A 19,453-nucleotide genomic window follows, 5' to 3' on the forward strand; every position below is an offset into this window, starting at 1 on the left:
TGTAAAACTGTTCTATCTATTGAGCCTTTTCATTAGAGATAAAATTGTTTCATGCAGTAAAACAGTGTAACAAAGACGCGGATATGTTTCCAATGTTCTGGTGTTAAACTCAAATAAGCCAATGGAATAAATGAAGTGTATTCATTCGTACCTAGCCGCGGGAAATTTTATTTGAATATTATTGGACACTTACAAAGGTCAAGTCAGGGTGAAAAGCTGGCTTAATACAGCTTACGCCGAAAAACACATTAATAATATATTATTCACATACCGTAATAATATCACCGAATATCTTCATTTAAGATATTTCTGGCCACACTAAATTGAGTTAACCTAGTTAACGCGATACGGTTTATATAACAATTCTCTTACTGACCGCGAACTGACCTTGACACGTTGCGGGGTGGAAACATTGCGTTCAAGTGAGGTTACTATTCAACTGCTGGAAGATGCCTTGTTTAAAAGATGCCTTGTTTAAATTTGAATACTTTTATGTGTTAAACGGTCCATTTGGAAAACAATTAATAATATTTTGGTAAAAAAAAACGAATAATAGGATAGCGAACAACAATGCTTATATGATCTAAATTATACTAGTGCACTTTATGCAATATGGTAGTAATTACTAAATATGAGAACATAGCCTTTAATTAAGTAAAAACGCTCTGGCCCTGACAATTTCCTCAATATAAAGGTGCACACACAAATTATATTGATGTCGAGAGTTTAATGTGAAACTGTTCCATCCCTCAAGTCTTTTCTTAGTGATAAAATTGTTTCATACTGAACACGCAGTTAACATCGATGCAAAATGAACTGGTGTATCCCTCTTTATGCCCTACACTTCAAAAAATAGAAAGTCCATTGAATTACCCATAAATGTTAATGTGATAACTGTTTGTAGATTGCACGTTTTCTATTACGAACAGTTTCTGACTTACAGGCGGGAAATTTTATTCAATTTTCATTGGAAGCTTTCAAATGTCAGCTAGGGTGAAAAGCTTGGTAAAACAGATGCGCCGAAAAACGGAGTGGTGCTTCATAGGAACATCGTATTAATTGTTTTAGCCAAACTTGTCCTGTAACACCAAATGGACAACACTGGTAGTGCCAACCCGTACTCGAGCAAGGTGTAGCCATTCCTGAAAAAATGCGTAATATAAGGGAAACTTCGAAGTATCCTTTCCTCCACTTTTTTAGCAAATCAGACATCAGTTCAAAACGAGTGTCGTTGTGTGCTTAGCATGCCTACTGTTGCTACAATTATTGTGTTCAAAACAGCCCATGTATTCAAAGTTATGAAAAATGGATGCGTATTTGTATGAAATGACCTAAAGCACTAAACAAACTCAAAGCTTATGAAACATGAACGATGACTATGTTAAATCATACGTACGATTTAGACGACTGTCACAATTCTTCATTAACCCTTTGCATGCTGGGAAATTTGTCGTCTGCTAAAATGTCGTGTGCTGAATTTCTAAAATTAGCATTTTTTTCAATTTTTTTTAAAGAATACTATCAGAATAGCAAACAGTTTGGATCCTGATGAGACGCCACGTTCTGTGGCGTCTCATCTGGATCCAAACTGTTTGCAAAGGCCTTCAAAATTAGGTTTCAGCACCGAAAGAGTTAATGCGGAAAAAACCGGCAGTACGATCATAAATACTGGATGGTTCATCCGTTGTGTTCATCAGATATAACTTAACCTCAGTTTGGCCCATACATCAAGTTGCATCTCAAAGCTAAGCCGAGTCATGCGAAACTATGTCGTATGCCTAATGCGAACAGCGTGAGTCGTGTTCTGAGAAAACTGGCAATCCGCACAGGCTAATCAGGGACGACACTTTCCGCTTTTATGAAATTTTTTCGTTTAAATGAAGTTTCTTCTTAGCAAAAGTCCAATTTAAGCGGAAAGTGTCGTCCCTGATTAGCCTGTGTGGACTGCACAGGCTAATCTGGGACGACACTTTACTCACATACTATGGTGCATTAAGCCCCGTTTCTCAGAACGCGTCTCAGCGTAAATCCAGACATGCCTGCGTCATTTTGAAGTTCGTTCCGGACCTTCTCTCTGCTTATGAGACCACGAAACCGTGATTTATTTTTCGACCATTATTTTTTAAAAATGGGTGTGTTTTGAACGCATCATTTCAATAAATTAACCTGTTTACATAATATACATGACCGTGAATACGTCTTACATACATTTCCCTCACGATTCAAAGTTTCAAAACACTCTGTTTTCTCACGGTTATGTTCATGCTGTCATCATGATGATGTCTATTACTAATACACTGGCCAACCATGTGGGACATTGCGAATCGGCCACGAATAGACTTTATACAATATCACGTCTTAACCCTTTGCATGCTGGGAAATTTGTCGTCGGCTAAAATGTCGTCTGCTGAATTTCTAAAATTAGCATTTTCATCGATTTTTTTCAAAGACTACTATCAGAATAGCAAACAGTTTGGATCCTGATGAGACGTCACGTTCTGTGGCGTCTCATCTGGATCCAAACTGTTTGCAAAGGCCTTCAACATTCGGTTCCAGCACTGAAAGAGTTAATACCTCACCCAATTACGCAGAACGACTTAACTTGCATAATTGCTATATCGTCGATACGCGCCTATCGTTAAGATTTTCTACCTACAGTATAGGGATATTTAAAACGACATACTTAATTGTGCCGTATACTGAAGTATGTAACCGCCCTTAAGCTGTAGAGTGTCGGATTTCTAACTCAATGGCATATCTTGAAACCATATGCGCATGACGAGGCCTACAATACCTATATACAGTTATGGTGGTAAAAATGAGAACATTTTTTGTAACAATATTGCGAACGTTTTTACGCTCTCAGTTTGGCAATTAATTGTGTTATAGTTATTTTTCTGCTGTCGTCCTTCTGATTGTGATAGTAACGCTGTAATTAGTACTGCAGTACAACAATGAAGAGAACGGCAACAACAACAGATACTGTTGAACACTGTATTTATATATAAAAAAAAATTTAGTTTTGAATGTTTGAGTTGTGTCAGTTAGCCCATTTATGCCTATTGGACTCCCCCATCCTTCTAAATTTGATGAATTTATTTGAAAAATTAGGGATGTCTAGTATATTTATTTCTATGTTTAGAATATTTCTTACAGAAATTCCTTTAAGCAAACAGCGCAGACCCTGATGAGACGCCGCATCATGCGGCGTTTTATCTGGGTCTACGCTGTTTGCCAAGGCCCTTTTTCTAGACGCTAGGCATAAATGGGTTAAGTATCAAGATCGATACACATGTGTACTACATGTACAATAAACTATTTGTATAAAAGTGTACGAACTTGTTAATGACAACGACGCGGGATGTCTTTCTACAACAACAGCGACAATAACGTCTTCATTGAAATGGATCAATATAAGGGGCACTATGTTGTACTCATTTAAATAAATTATTGATGCTCATGCCCATTTGTTGGTTCTATCACTACCACTACAATCGCAATACCAGCCGAAATAAACATGCAATAACTTTATAAGTAAACATTACACACAGAACACATTTTTTGCACGCAAACATTTTCGGAAAGTGATGGGCACCGTTTTGTTAAAAATTATAATCATTATATATGATAGTTATTAACTTTTCATAATAGGAGCAGATTTTATTTTTATGCCCCCCTTCGAAGAAGAAGGGGTATATTGTTTTGCACATGTCGGTCCGTCCACCAGATGGTTTCCGGATGATAACTCAAGAACGCTTATGCCTAGGATCATGAAACTTCATAGGTACATTGATCATGACTGGCAGATGACCCCTATTGATTTTCAGGTCACTAGGTCAAAGGTCAAGGTCACAGAGACTCGAAATAATAAAATGGTTTCCGAATGATAACTCAAGAACGCTTAGGCCTAGGATCATGAAACTTCATAGGTACATTGATCATGACTGGCAGATGACCCCTATTGATTTTCAGGTCACTTGGTCAAAGGTCAAGGTCACAGTGACTCGAAATAGTAAAATGGTTTCCGGATGATAACTCAAGACTGCTTAGGCCTAGGATCATAAAACGTCATAGGTACATTCATCATAACTGGCAGATGACCCCTGTTGATTTTCAGGTCAAAGGTCAATGTCAAAGTGACTCAAAACAGTAAAATGGTTTCCGGATGATAACTCAAGAATGCTTACGCCTAGGATCATGAAACTTCATAGTTTCATTGATCATGACTGGCAGATGACCCCTATTGATTTTCAGGTCACTAGGTCAAAGGTCAAGGTGACAGTGACTCGAAACAGTAAAATGGTTTCCGGGTGATAACTCAAGAATACTTAGGCCAAGGATCATGAAAATACATAGGTACATTTATCATGACTGGCAGATGACCCCTAATGAATTTCAGGTCACTAGGTCAAAGGTCAAGGTCACAGTGACAAAAAATGTATTCACACAATGGCTGCCACTACAACTGACAGTCCATATGGGGGGCATGCATGTTTTACAGACAGCCCTTGTTACGATGTGTGTTAGTTATTTTGCATAACGGACAAGTTCATGGAAAGTTAAATATTGTCAATACTGTAATTTCCACGAAGCCTTGTGAAGTAATTCTTGGTACTCTAAGCTAGAGCAATTACGTAACAATTGGGCAAACAATGGCTGACACATATTATATCATGTGAAGTGATTGCTTACAATTATATCCGGAAATGAAGGGGTTATATTGTATGAACTTAAAAGGAAGAAAAGGCGAAAATGTATTCTTATTGTTGATAGACCAATTTAAATACAATTTTGACGGTTATGATGACAAACATTTCAAGGCCTTCCATAACTACAAGTCCTTTCAATTTGAGACCGAGAAGGAACAGAAATGACCTTGGGCGGAGCAGTTAAAATTCCTGATTCAAATTTTAACTCGGTTAGAATGTTACGCTGATGTTTGCATTAAAGTACACGTATAAAATCCAGGTATATAGAAGATATCCCAAGAACACATTCTTGTTGATTTTGCCATGAATCAGTCGGAAAAGATAATATTTATGAAGCTATTCTAAGAACCGTTACCTAAGACCCCCCCCCCCCCATCTACCTTCTGTATCTGCGGTATTCAAGCAACGTAATCTCTTCACGTGCAGATCTCGTGCAACTCGTGCCTGTTTTTAGATTGAAAGGAAAGCACGGGTTTCGGAAACACTTGGTTTGGTTCGTGGAATTCGTAACACTATGACTGTGTTCTATTCGTTTCCTGCTGTTAATGACGGCTTTAGATATATATAGTACACTGGTGAAATAATGAAAGCTTGTTCTGTCGATTTAAGAAACCGATATACAAATACCATAAAATCTTGTCTACAAATAAAACAGGATTTTTTTTCGCATGTAAATGCGTAAAATATTTTTGTTTTAGAATGTTTGCATTCCATATTGTTAATGATACTTGTGGAAAAGTGCAGTCATTTATACAGCAAAACGGAACCAACTCATTACGAGTATATAATTACCGGGGTATTTATCATACTACATTGATGCGTACATACTTTAATACGTACGTAAGTAACAAAGTTACTGTAAACCTTCAAAGTTCGTCTGGTGTTTATGCTACATACGTGTCAATACAAGTTAGTTTGGAGGCTTTTAAAATGCGTGTTGATAACATGTACGTAATTATAAGTGTAATGTCATTTTAATTGAAGTATCATAAAACAATGTTACTTCCTGCTTCGGCCATGAGTTGGTGATGCTAAGTTTACCAACACTTTCTGAGTCATATTAACCACAAAAGAACATTTGTTCATTGCCGCCGGTTTCCTTTCGCATTCTTTGTTGGCTTTTGTAGACAATCCTTTTTCTGTGTTTGTGTTATATATCACTGTTTGAGATGACTCCTTAGTCGAATTTGAAACAGTGCTTTTAGCTTTTATGTTGAAATGTATCTTCGGTCAGTATTTTCATATGAAATAAACTGCTTTGTTGATCGTGAAACTCAGTTTCTACTTGCTCAGTAAATCGCCCAAAGGATTTAAATTTCATACCTGTAAAGTTGAAGTTGTATATTAAACAAACACACTGACGACTAACGTTTTGACTTGATATGTACATGTACTTTTTTTATAATGAATCGCGATATCCGAATATACATTTACATATTATTCTCGCGCACGGTTGTTTTTTTACGAGTGATTTTGTGGTGAACCTATATACAGCTGTAGTAAAAGTACATTTAATTAACCAATAATGTGCGTAATGTACTTTTTGCTCAAACTGAAGTACCGGTTGATCAAAACATTGGTGACGGTTTCACTAAAATGCGTGTTCATACTTGTGTTGATAAGTACGCAGTTATAATGAATGTCTAATCTCCATTAATAAACGTCATTAATCATTGTGGCGCGCTGTTACTCTTAGGAATACTATGTAAAAGTAAACATAATGGCAGAACAATTTCCCTTGTTTTATGTAATTGTTATACATGTATATTAATATTTTATGTGTGTATACTACCGCATAGGCGATAGTGCATGGTAGAGCATGGATTTGTCGTTGAGTTGCAACCACGAATAATGTGCATTTTATGAAATACATAGTCCTGAAACACTATTAATCAAAGTTTTTTAAAAATACCGTCTCATTTGTAAGGCCATATTTTTTGCAACTTAAATTATTCACAATTGGAAAAAAATATTCCCGTAAAGTCAACAGTTGTGATGACGTCAGGATGTTCACATGCCATGACGTCATAGTCCTAAGTGATCCTTATCTAGGAAAAAGGGACTCGATGAATGAGCATAAAGTGTGGTCCCAGCTAAGACTGTGCAGTCCATACAGGCTAACCTGGTACACAACTTTCAATATTATTTTGATTTTCGTTTATAATATACTCCTTTTTAACAAAACGTGTTTTAAGAGCGGAGAGCGTCGTCCCTTATTAGCCCATGCGGACTGCAGCGGCTAATCCGGAATGACACTACGCGCTTGCATTTAACCCCCTGACAGTGGCTTGTGAAAAATACATTTCTGTAGCAATAGGAAACCCACTATCCTGTGTTAAGGTTATTGATATTAAATGACAATTTATTTCAAAGCAAACATAGCCTCGGGGCTGTCTGGAAATTTTAACAAATGTCATGATCATGTCTGTTTTAATTGTCGGTATCAAACTATTTTGGTATACAAGTGATGATGCAACTACCAGTTTCTCTTGTAGACTATAATTAGTTACACACCTTCTTACTTATCTTGATTCTGTGGTTTGCCTTTAGCAGCACTATTTACGTTGTAAACGGACTCTTCATGATGTCGGTTATCTCGTGACTTAAATCGGACGCAATTGAAATCAACAAACACGTTTAAATTAGAAGCGATCTGGGAAAACCGGGCTTAAGAACGTATGTAAATTGTCCCAGATTAGCCTGTGAAGTCCGCTACTTTCCGCCTTTTTGGGGTTCTGTTTGATTAATGAAGTCTCGGACTCTTCTTAGCGAAAATCCAGTTTAGGCGAAATGTGTCGTCTTTGAGTATCCTGTGCAGACTGCGTCTGGGACGGCACTTAACGCGCATGTATTTAAGTGCCCTTTTCACAGATTTTTTGGCATGTTTTGAAGTTTGTAATTAAATGCTTTAAAGTGATAAATTTAAACATTGGATCTAAAACGTTCCAGTAAAAAAATCATGAAAGAAAAAAAAAGTAACCCTCAGCAGGGCTCGAACCACTGACCCCTGGAGTAAAAAGTCTACCACATAGACCTTTCGGCCATCCTTCCTCATACAATGAAAGATGTATTTTATACTTTATATTAGCAATCCTCGTAGTGTCACAAAATATAACGACAACAACAGAACTCTCCAAATTATTCAATCGTTTCGCGTTGCTACGCTTTATAATTTTCAGGTTTTTAAATCGTCAAAAGATGCATATAATTGATATTTTAGAGCATGGTAAATGTTCAGTGTTACTGTTTCCTCACAAATAGCATAACTAAAACGAAAATTTGTGAATCTGAAACAACTTTTTTCAATTTTGTCAGTTAATCAAAACGTGAAAAGGCCCCTTTTAGTTCCCTTTTCCTTGAGCGGGGCTCAAATGCTTGATGGAAAAACAAATGCCATACATTAAATAGAACAAGCCCAACAGTCTGTGGATACACCTGTGTTGATTTTTTAATCAGTAACATTGCATTCGTTATGGTTATAAATTTTGCTTACATGCACAATGGTCATAATTCCATTTTCCGAAGTGTCATGAATGATATAAATTCGACTTTATTCCATATATAAATAATGTATTATCATTATACTCGGACGTGTATATAACTTACGTAAAATATTAACGTCGTGGTATTTTAATTGTAAATTTTTGTTTTATGGAGTAAATCCGGGTACTTACTTACATAACGTTTTATGCCTCACGCGCCCTGAATATGTCCTGTTTATTTCGTGTTCTGATTTTATTTATGTAAGAAAGTCACTCACATGCTAGTCTTTGCGCATTAGTCGCCAGCGGATAATAGTTGCGTAAAACAGGCATGTCCGCTTGACACATTTTTATATACTTATATAAGAAAGCGATCAATGTATTATAGAAACTATGAGCAATTTTACAAATCATCAATATAAGATTCTTGATTCGATCATGCTGAGTAACAATATTTTTTAAAGCTCAGTTGGTGCTATTGAAAGAGTTTATAATATTATTTTTGTAAGAACAAAATTAAAAAGCAAATTCACCTGGCACTCAAACACAAAACCAACAATATTTTGTAGACTAGACTATTTTTTAATATCTGAATCTCTTTGCAACATTATTGACACATGTAACATAAAACCAGGATTTATGACTGATCACTCTCTAGTTGAACTTAAACTGCATAATATACAACCTGAAAGAGGCCCAGGATACTTTAAAATTAACAACAGCATCTTATTGGATACACAATATCAAACACAAATAAAACAGGAAATATTATATACAGTTCAAAATAATAAAGATGCAAACCCAAACACCTTATGGGAAGTAATTAAAGGAAATATACGTAACACAACAATTAGATACACATCATTTAAACAAAAAGAAACACACAAACTTGAAACTGAAACCATCAAAACCATTGAAACACTTGAAAAACAATTGCATCAAACAAACACAAATGATACCACCGACATTGAAAATGAAATAACATTTAAAAAACAAATATTAGATGGAATCTATCATACACGTCTCAATGGAATAATACTAAGAGCGCGTGCACAGCATGTTGAACACAATGAAAAAAATACAAAATACTTCGCAAACATTGAAAAACGTAGAAGTGAACAAAAAACTATACACAAATTAGTAGTCAATGGCAAAGATATAACAAACATGACTCAAATACTAGAAGAACAACGTTTATTTTTCGAAACCCTCTATAAACGAAAACATGTTGAAAATAACACCCTTTTTAAAAATACACATCATGCTTTAAACGAAGAGGAAAAACAACTGTGCGACGGATTGCTTAATGAATATGAATGTGGATTAGCCCTAAAAGATATGCAAAATAACAAAAGCCCAGGATCTGATGGCATCACAATCGAATTTTATAAAATATTCTGGAATGATATAAAAACACATCTTATTAATTCACTAAACTATTCATTTAACAACGAAAACTTAACTACGCTACAAAAACAAGGTATTATATCACTTATTCCAAAACCTGGAAAAAACTTAGAATCCTTATCAAACTGGCGTCCGATTAGTTTACTAAACAATGATTATAAAATTGCAACTAAAAGTATAGCAAACAGAATAAAAAAAGTATTACCAGCAATCATTTCAAGATCTCAATCTGGTTTCATAAAGGGACGTTACATTGGTGAAAACGTTCGTCTTATCCAAGAATGCATAAACTATTTCAACAATTCAAATAATCCTGGTCTAATATTCTTTGCAGACTTCGAAAAGGCATTCGATTCGCTTGATCATTCATTTATGTTCTCTTGCTTAGAAAATATGAACTTTGGTGGAAGTCTCATTCAATGGGTCAAACTATTCTATACCGATATTAACAGTTTAATCATTAACAATGGCTTCTTTTCAAACAGTTTTAACATCGAACGAGGGGTTCGACAAGGATGTCCACTCTCATCATCGCTATTTATTATATGCATCGAGTATCTATCACATCACATCCAATCAAATAAACACATAAAAGGCATATCACTAGAACCTGACGAAGAAATCAAACAGTCCCTATTTGCTGACGATGCAACTTATTTTTTAAACGACAATTACGATTCTTTCCATAACCTAATAGAATCGCTAACCCTTTACGGAATGACATCGGGTCTGAAACTAAACAAAAGTAAATGTACTGTGCTACGAGCAGGTAAATTAAAACAAAGTAATGTCCTATATAAAAAAGAAATGAAATTTAATTGGACATCCGATGAAGCCACAACGTTAGGAATTACTTTCACAAATAATGAAAAAGATACAGTTCTTAAAAAATACTACCTAAATTACAGAATTTTAAAAACTGCTTAAAATCATGGCATCACCGTAAACTTACACTTATCGGAAAAAACACAGTATTGAAAACGTTTGCACTTCCTAAATTAATTTATGTATTAACAGTCCTCCCAAATCCACCATATGATATTATTAACGATATAAAATCAGCAATATTTAATTTCATATGGGACGGTAAGCCTGATAAAATAAAACGAACTCAGTTAATTCAATCTGTAGAAAATGGAGGTATCCAATTAACGAACATTGACTCATTCTTGAATGCAATCAAATGCAGCTGGGTTAAAAGATACCATGACAATGCCAATACAAGTAAATGGAAATTATTCTATCAGAAAATCCTAAAATCAAAAGCATACCCATACATATTAAATCTGAAATCAATACAAATAATACACAATGTACTCAAACAACATTCGTAGAAAATATACTTGGAAGAAAAAACAAAACAAATAAAATATTTTACACACTACAAATTAAAAACCCAACAGAAAACTCAAAAACCCAAAATAAATGGCAAGTCCTTTTCGGAGTACATGAACTTAATTGGAAACACATATTTACCATGCCATATAAAGCAACTATTGAAAGCACTCTGAGAAATTTTCAATATAAATACATACATAGAATTATAGCTACAAATAAATACCTCTTTAAATGCAAATTATCTAACTCAAATCTGTGTGACTTCTGTAGTGAAAACATCGAAACTATAGAACACCTGTTTTGGGAGTGCAAACACATCCAGCCTATTTGGAATCATTTAACATCTTTTCTTGAACAACAGCAACTAAACGTTAAATTATCTTTCTTAAATGTAAGTTTCGGAATTTACTCATTGAAATCAAAAGATTGTAATAATATTGTGAATTTTATTCTTATAATGATGAAATTGTTCATCTTTAACATGAAGTTCAAAAAACAAAGACCAAATTTTAATTGTTTTATCCATAGTCTTAAACTTAAAGTCCAGATTGAGAAAGAAATAGCCCTCAGTAATGACACATTACAGAACTTTGAACAAAAATGGAGTCGGATTAAATTCTCATGATGCTTGTCCAGTTATATACATTTCACTCTAATGTAAGTTATCTTTCTAAAATATTTTTGTATGTTTTTTTTTTCAATCTTATAAGATCATTTTGAATATACAACGAAACACACAAGTCCAGTATGCTTTCTTCCGACTTTATACAACTCATCATTTTTCATAACAATTCTTCTATTATTTTTTTCTTTTCTCTTTAAAAAAAAAATACATATTAGCATATCTTGTATAACATGTCTGAACTTTATTGCTTTGTACAATCACTATGTTGTATATATTCATGTATACATTGTATGTATTATATTGAATAAAAAAAAAAAAAAAAAAAAGCTAAGTTTGATATGTAAAGTTTTAACTTTGATCAATGTATGCTGTTATTGTTTCGAGAAATCAAATTTCTACCTGATTTAGGCTACTATTCCATCTGTTCGTATCCGCATCCGCAAAAAAATAGAACAAGTTGAAATGCACAGCGCTTATTCCATTCATCCGCATCCGCATATCCGCACGCGCGAAAGGCGTCCGCAAAAGAACGCTCAAGTGAGCATTCTATGCGGATGCGGACAAGATACGGACGGCATTTAGCACGATGAGGGAAGGTGTCATCTCAAAAATCAACTGAAAAACTAATCGAATTCGTGAAAAATTACCCGGAATTATATAACCAACGCAGTTCTGCATATCGGGACTCCGATTTTACTTCAAATGTTTGGAAAAGCATAGCCAACACACAAGAAGAAGATGTTTCATGTATTTACCATTTGTATTCTTTTACAGACAGAATGATGATTTGTACCATATATCTACTTAAATTCACGCTTATACATTTTACTCAAAAGGCGTACATTAGTATTCCAATTAACTATACACCAATGAAACCAACAAAACAATTTGTAATAGATTCTACTGTTTGCTGCTGATATATTCTACTGTAAACTGTTTTTGAAAGAACACTTATGGAGAAAATATGCCCTACCACAAAATCATTTAAAATGAATTATACAGTGTCATGTGCGTAACGCGATCGCATAAAGGTCGTGTTCGTGTGATCCTTAATATTCGAACTACTGGGAACGTCGTGTTCCAAATAATTGTGGACATCTGTAGGCTTTGTACTATACCCCCATGCCATTAAATGTCACGTCTTACGGCAGTCCAAAATCTAGACATTTATAGGCTTTTCTTTATGCCTGGTGTCTGGTATTTGGAACAATAATGATTTTGGTACATGTACTTGTTATACATTGTGTTCCACAATTAGTTGTTTGGTTATTACAATGCACGGATAACATTACAAAATTGTGATATCCCTTTACAAACGCCCGATTTTCGACGGATTTTGTGAACACAATGAATAATAAATAATAATAAGTGATTACAATAAATAATAATAGTGCTAGGACCCTTTTCCCGACATAAATAAGTGTAGACGGGTGAGCCTCGTTTTTGGAAAACTGGGCTAAATGCGTGTTCGTAAATACTATCCCAGATTAGCCTGTGCAGTCCTACAGGCTTATCACGAACGACACTGTCCGCTTTTAAGGAATTGATCGTTTAAAGGAATTCCGGTCTAAACAAAAATCTACTGTAGGCGAATACTGTCATCGCTGATTAGCCTTTGCGGACTGCACAGGCTTATCTTGGACGACACTTAACGCACATGCATTATGACCATTTATCTTAGAACGAGGCTCATTTAATCCCAGAATTCATGAAAATATTTAAAATGGACGCTGTGTATGGAAGTTACATGACCCATTCAACGGTCATTGTAGTTTGCATTATCAGCTCATAATTTAGAAAACAAAGCACCAAAATCATGTCAAGTTTGGAATTTAGAAGAAAAAGAAGATAACACTAGAACGTACAATACAATTATACCTTGTCTTTTGATGTAATCACGGCTGCTGGAAAGGGATGCGGTGGGCGGGGGTACCTGCCAGAAAGCATGCAGACATATAACACTGGCACTATTATGCTGACATGCCTTGTCCTGACATTGCATTCAGATTTAACAGGGAAAAACTCCACTTTGGCTAACATAAATGCCAATGTCATCGCTTCCACCAATAACAGCTATATCCCCCAAAATGCTTACAACAGCACTAAAGGTATAGCAGCATAAGCATCGCAGGTGTGTGCTCACAGCAGCAACTGCACGGTATCAACAACAACAACACCCTTGTCCTTGCTAACAACAGCAAAACCAATATTAACCCATTTATGCCTAGCGTTTAGAAAAAAGGGCATTTGCAAACAGCGTAAACCCAGATGAGACGCCGCATGATGCGGCGTCTCATCTGGCTCTGCGCTGTTTGCTTATAGGAATTTCTGTAAGAAATATTCTACATATAGAAATAAAAATACTAGACATCCCTAATTTTGGAAATAAATTGATCCAATTTAGAAGGATTGGAGGGTCCACTAGGCATAAATGGGTTAACACTGACCATGTTCCGCGCCTCATAACACTCCCGTCAATATCTTCCATTACACTGTAAAGGGGTTTGTTGAAAAAAGTAAATTGTTCATTCTATTTATGTGGGGGATGACCTGTACTGTTACTCTGTCGGCCAAGGTATTCTGTGTACGTGACAGATTTGTCGCTTTTACTATTAAGAAGTGCTAGTTGCAATGTTCGTGTATCGCGTGTTTTCTTTGCAGGGCTTTGTGCCCTTGATTGAGGCAAATTTTGTACAAGTACATCATTTTACATGTGTATTTAATAACATACGTTTGTGTCGTGAAAAGTATTCTGTATATCAAGGCTAAACCTGACAGGTGTGCCGTGTGCAGTTTGTGTTACACTATTTGTTTCCAGAGTGTCAATGCAATTCATTGAATAGGACCACGTGAAACTTTTTGTCTTTTTTGTCTTTCCTCTTGATCCTCCTCGAATTGTGCGGTTGTAGTGGGGAACTTTTCATCTTCAGTGGTTGTTCTAGTTGTTATTGTTTGGCCATATAGAGACTTTAAATAGAACGCTTCGAAATACTGAGATATGTTTACTAGAAAATACCCTCACGTAATGGTCCTAATCGATCCATTGTCCTGGGGTTTATGACTTGTTGTTTGATTGTGTTTTAAATACTTGTTAATACATCTCCCGCGTGATTTAATTTAAAAGTGAGTGGATTGCGACAGCAGCGGACAAAATCAGTACCTTCTCTACTGTAACCGGCGCTACATCGTGCAAGATTATTAGCTTATAAATGCACCGGGGTTAATGATGTGCGTAGTGATAAGCCAGTGAAGTCCGCACAGGCTGATCAGGGACGTGTTATTTTTAGTTAGAATTAATCTTTAAATAGGAATAATCTTTGCGAAAACCCAAACCGGGTGGAAAGTGTCTTATTCCCGATAAGTCTGTGCAGACTGCACAGGTAAATCTGGGACGACACTTTACGAATATGCATTAAGCCCTTTTTTCCATGGATGCGGCTCGTATACAACAACAACAACAACATTTATTTCAGAAATAAAACATATACATGCTCTTAGCCTACACATATGAACATGAAATTTGTTGTATACGTCAAGGCAACCACTATGCATGCAGTCGAGATGTTAAATCCTGAGTGCACTTCCATACTCCACATGTGTTATGCATTAATGTGCAATTTAGTGGCAAATTACCACACCGTGATGCTTTGATTTCTTTGGGTAATGATTTCTCTCAAAGAATAAATAAACAGAACATTATTGGCTTCGAAACTCGGTTAATGGAAAAAAATGGTTATATACTAGTAATCGACATGTGTGCAAGTCATGCACTTGAATGCAATTTATTTTACAATAAGAAAACGGACGAGAACAAGGCAATAATTGTTTTCGTTTGTGTGCAGATTTCTTTGTGTCTGGTTAGAATTTCTTCTCTCGCGGGCATTTACAATTACGTTTTCTTACCGATATAATTGAACATTTCGTATCAAGCATTTTATATGAAATTCACTTAAATGAACAGTTTTACGATAGTAAAAATATCCTTTGTCAACTATAATTAGATTTATAGTACATAAATATTATCTATACTATGTACTAGAAGTTCTGAATGGTATCCCATGTGAATTGGCAACAATTGATTTTTTTCATGAAAGGCAAACGCTTACATTAAACAAACCATCGTTATTATTATTATTAAATTCTCAACGCTATCGTCAACGTCGCCCTTGGCTTTATCTTGATCTTTGTCACCAAATGACCATAATGATTTAACCCATTTATGCCTGGTGGACTCTCCCATCCTTCTAAATTGGATCAATTAATTTCCAAAATTAGGGATGTTTAGTATATTTATTTCTATATTTAGAATATTTCTTACAAAAATTCCTTTAAGCAAACAGCGCAGACCCTGATGAGACGCCGCATCATGGCCTTTTTTCTAGACGCTATGCATAAATGGGTTAAACATTACAACAGCCATAATTGTGATAATCATCCGAATAATCCCAAATGCTATCATTGTGTGTCATTTCAAGAATTTTTCCCGCTCTTGTTGTTATTGTTTACAAACATTCGATGTTCATTTTTCGCTGTTTACCGGTACGTTCTGTTGTTTTTGACTTCAATCAACAATACGGTAATTGTACAAAAATTAAATGTATCTGGTTGAATTAACGAAGCTGCCTTTTACTGTTCAATTTAAAGTTTAAAACTTAATAAGTTATCAAAGGTTGATCGAAATAGGTAAACTCACACTCTACACAAAGGCGCGGTGTGATTATGTAGTTCTTCTTACTCAAGAGTAACCTAACGACACAATCAAAGTTTCACTCTAAATAGTCAACAATTCAGTGCAAACATAACAGAACGTGGGCGAACATACAATTTCCCGCCATGCCCATTGTGTTTCTCTTCTCCACGTTAGTTTGTAGTAGATTAGATCGAAAACCCAATACGTTCCATGAATAGCATTGCCATTTTCAGAAATCCGATGCGCGCGCACAGTGGAAAATTTTCCGCGCGCGGTAACTGCTATGGCAACGCCGCATTGATTGTGTCCCGAGACTGGGTTACGAGGGCAAACTAGTTCACAGAGTCTGAAATGTGATGGAATGTGTGAAAATGTAGAACCATTTGCCAGTTCAAAACCACTTGATAAATCCGCCATGTACATGTAGTTACTCTCTGACTGAAATTACCCAGCCTTGTAATTTAGTTTAACTGTTGTGAAATTTGTATTTTTGGATCGGTTGTGTACATCACAATTGTCGTTGGTCAGCACTTTTTTTTACACAGGAGTTGCCTTAAAAGGCACATGTGTTAAATCATTATAAAAGCCAAAACTCACGAGAGTGGAAAAATATATTTATTGTCTATACACAGAATAGAGTGCCATATTGGTTTGGAGAAATTATGGAAAAAAACATTGCAAATTAATGTGCTTATTTTTTATTTTAATTAGAACGTTCAGTACTATTATACTCATAATAGCATCGTTGTATCCACGTTAAGCTAAATCCTTTAAAAAATACAAATAAATGACAGTTGTATTTACATTCTCCGAATTGCATCATGATTTAATGCGGGTTGAAGCATTTCCTTGAAACTGGGAATAATCGCTTTCATAAATCTTTACACCTGTCTTAATCATGGCAACTCGCGCATTCGTGTGATGTTATATATTTGACACAGTGCACCAGACAATTATGCGAGATTTTATACGTATTTTTGTGAAATGAAGGAATATGACGGATGTCGTATGCAAATTAGCCTGGAAGGCGACCCACTGAACTAGATTAGAGTTTGTAAGCTCTTTAACGACGTTGTTCAAGCAGTTACAAACATGTTCAGACCGGGAAACGTTTGCTTCACTCTTTGATCGCTTGTTTTTTGGCATGACTGTATGCCCATGGATTGTCGTGTTATTAACACGACTCAATCAATACACCTCATTCGGGGATGAAACTCGCGGTCCAAGTTATAGATCACTGAACTGTGGTCATCGGATTTTAAGATTTTAAAGGTTTGCCTGAAAGTTAATGTCATCATAGGTTCCAAAAACGCACAGCTTGTGTAATCTGGACATTGAAAGATGCGATGTCTAATTCCCCACAGCTGTTGACAACTGCTCTACACGATATTAATGCGCCATAATGTTGCGTTATCAAGTTTCCTTAAGTTTTCTTCGTTTTCACTACCGTATTACTAGTATTTGCTTTTTACCAGACCAAGTGGTTTCCAATACTATCATTATCGATAACGATTATAGACTATATAGACTATATTGATAACGATTATAGAAGAAACTGAACATACATCGTCTTACATTTTCATCATTACAGATTCACAACCGAAACTGACACTTTAATAGTCGTTTAGTCGTTGTGGTTGTTTTAGAAAACACAACACACTAACTATGAGCACTTTATTTGTAAAAGTCTTGATATATAAAGACTTAAAGGGACCGTCAACCACAAACGACGAAAAAAGAAAAGTGTTAAAATACCGTGTTTTTATGTCCCCCACTATAGTAGTGGGGGACATATTGTTTTTGCCCTGTCTGTCTGTCTGTTGGTCTGTTTGCGCCAACTTTAACATTTTGCAATAACTTTTGCTATATTGAAGATAGCAACTTCATATTTGGCATGCATGTGCATCTCATGAAGCTGCACATTTTGAGTGGTGAAAGGTCAAGGTCAAGGTCATCCTTCAAGGTCAGAGGTCAAATATATGTGGCCAAAATCGCTCATTTTATGAATACTTTTGCAATATTGAAGATAGCAACTTGATATTTGGCATGCATGTGTATCTCATGGAGCTGCACATTTTGAGTGGTGAAAGGTCAAGGTCAAGGTCATCCTTCAAGGTCAGAGGTCAATTATATGTGGCCAAAATCGCTCATTTTATAAATACTTTTGCAATATTGAAGATAGGAACTTGATATTTGGCATGCATGTGCATCTCATGGAGCTGCACATTTTGAGTGGTGAAAGGTCAAGGTCATCCTTCAAGGTCAGAGGTCAAATATATGTGGCCCAAATCGCTTATTTTATGAATACTTTTGCAATATTGAAGATAGCAACTTGATATTTGGCATGCATGTGTATCTCATGGAGCTGCACATTTTGAGAGGTGAAAGGTCAAGGTCATCCTTCACAAGGTCAAGGTCATCCTACAATGTCAAACATCATATAGGGGGACATAGTGTTTCACAAACACATCTTGTTTTTTTACAATTATTAGTTTATATTTATTAAAATATCACGACTGGTATAACATTACTTGAAAAAGTTGTTAAGTTTTCATATTTTCAGTATATTCGGTAAAGTCACTAATAAAAGTTTACTGGGTATGTCTACCAGGTAACTACAAGTTAACTTTAAGAAACTTTAAGTAACGCAAGTAGATTGATCATCATCGTCACGTGGTAAACCCAGGAGTGCGAATTGTGCATGCTGAATTGTATCTAATTATTTTATATATAAAATGATCACTTGCGTTATTTATTGTGTGTATATCGTTATCTGGTTATGCCACCTATTTTGGCGATGTTCTTACGATTTCACATCGCGAAATTTTATTGCCGAATATACTGAAAATATGAACTTTTTTCAAGTAATGTAATAATTATACCAGTCGTAATATTTTAATCAATTTAAATTATTGTAAAAACACAGTATTTTAAAACTATTCTTTTTTCGTCGTTTTTGGTTAATGGTACCTTTAATATATCATACCATATGACCTTGGCTGTCTATCGTTGCATCACCATTGTTTATGTTGTTCAGACACTCATCAATATTCGCGTGCATCTCATACATTTTGTTACTAACGATTGGATGTCGTTTTATCGACGTGTTTTTATGACGGCATTGGAAAGATCGTTTAATGAAGCTTGTATCGTGATTGATAAACCCGTCACGAGTGTTGAGATGATTAATTAACACATTTAT

The 19,453-nt window shown here is 35.4% G+C and overlaps 1 protein-coding gene and 1 long non-coding RNA gene across 2 annotated transcripts in view; one reads left to right on the plus strand and one right to left on the minus strand.

Moving 5' to 3' along the window:
- LOC127880882 (nucleolar complex protein 2 homolog) overlaps window positions 1-19,453 on the plus strand; it is a 192,257-nt gene that overhangs the window by 143,350 nt on the left and 29,454 nt on the right. The gene's annotated exons all lie outside the window — the stretch shown is intronic.
- On the minus strand, window positions 631-12,099 carry LOC127880883 (uncharacterized). Its single transcript, XR_008049799.1, has 2 exons — window positions 11,961-12,099; window positions 631-1,142 (listed from the first exon to the last, which is right to left on the minus strand). It is a non-coding gene; the product is annotated as an uncharacterized LOC127880883 (long non-coding RNA).

Source organism: Dreissena polymorpha, chromosome 5, assembly GCF_020536995.1.
Source record: "Dreissena polymorpha isolate Duluth1 chromosome 5, UMN_Dpol_1.0, whole genome shotgun sequence".
NCBI classification, from domain to species: Eukaryota; Metazoa; Mollusca; class Bivalvia; order Myida; family Dreissenidae; genus Dreissena; species Dreissena polymorpha.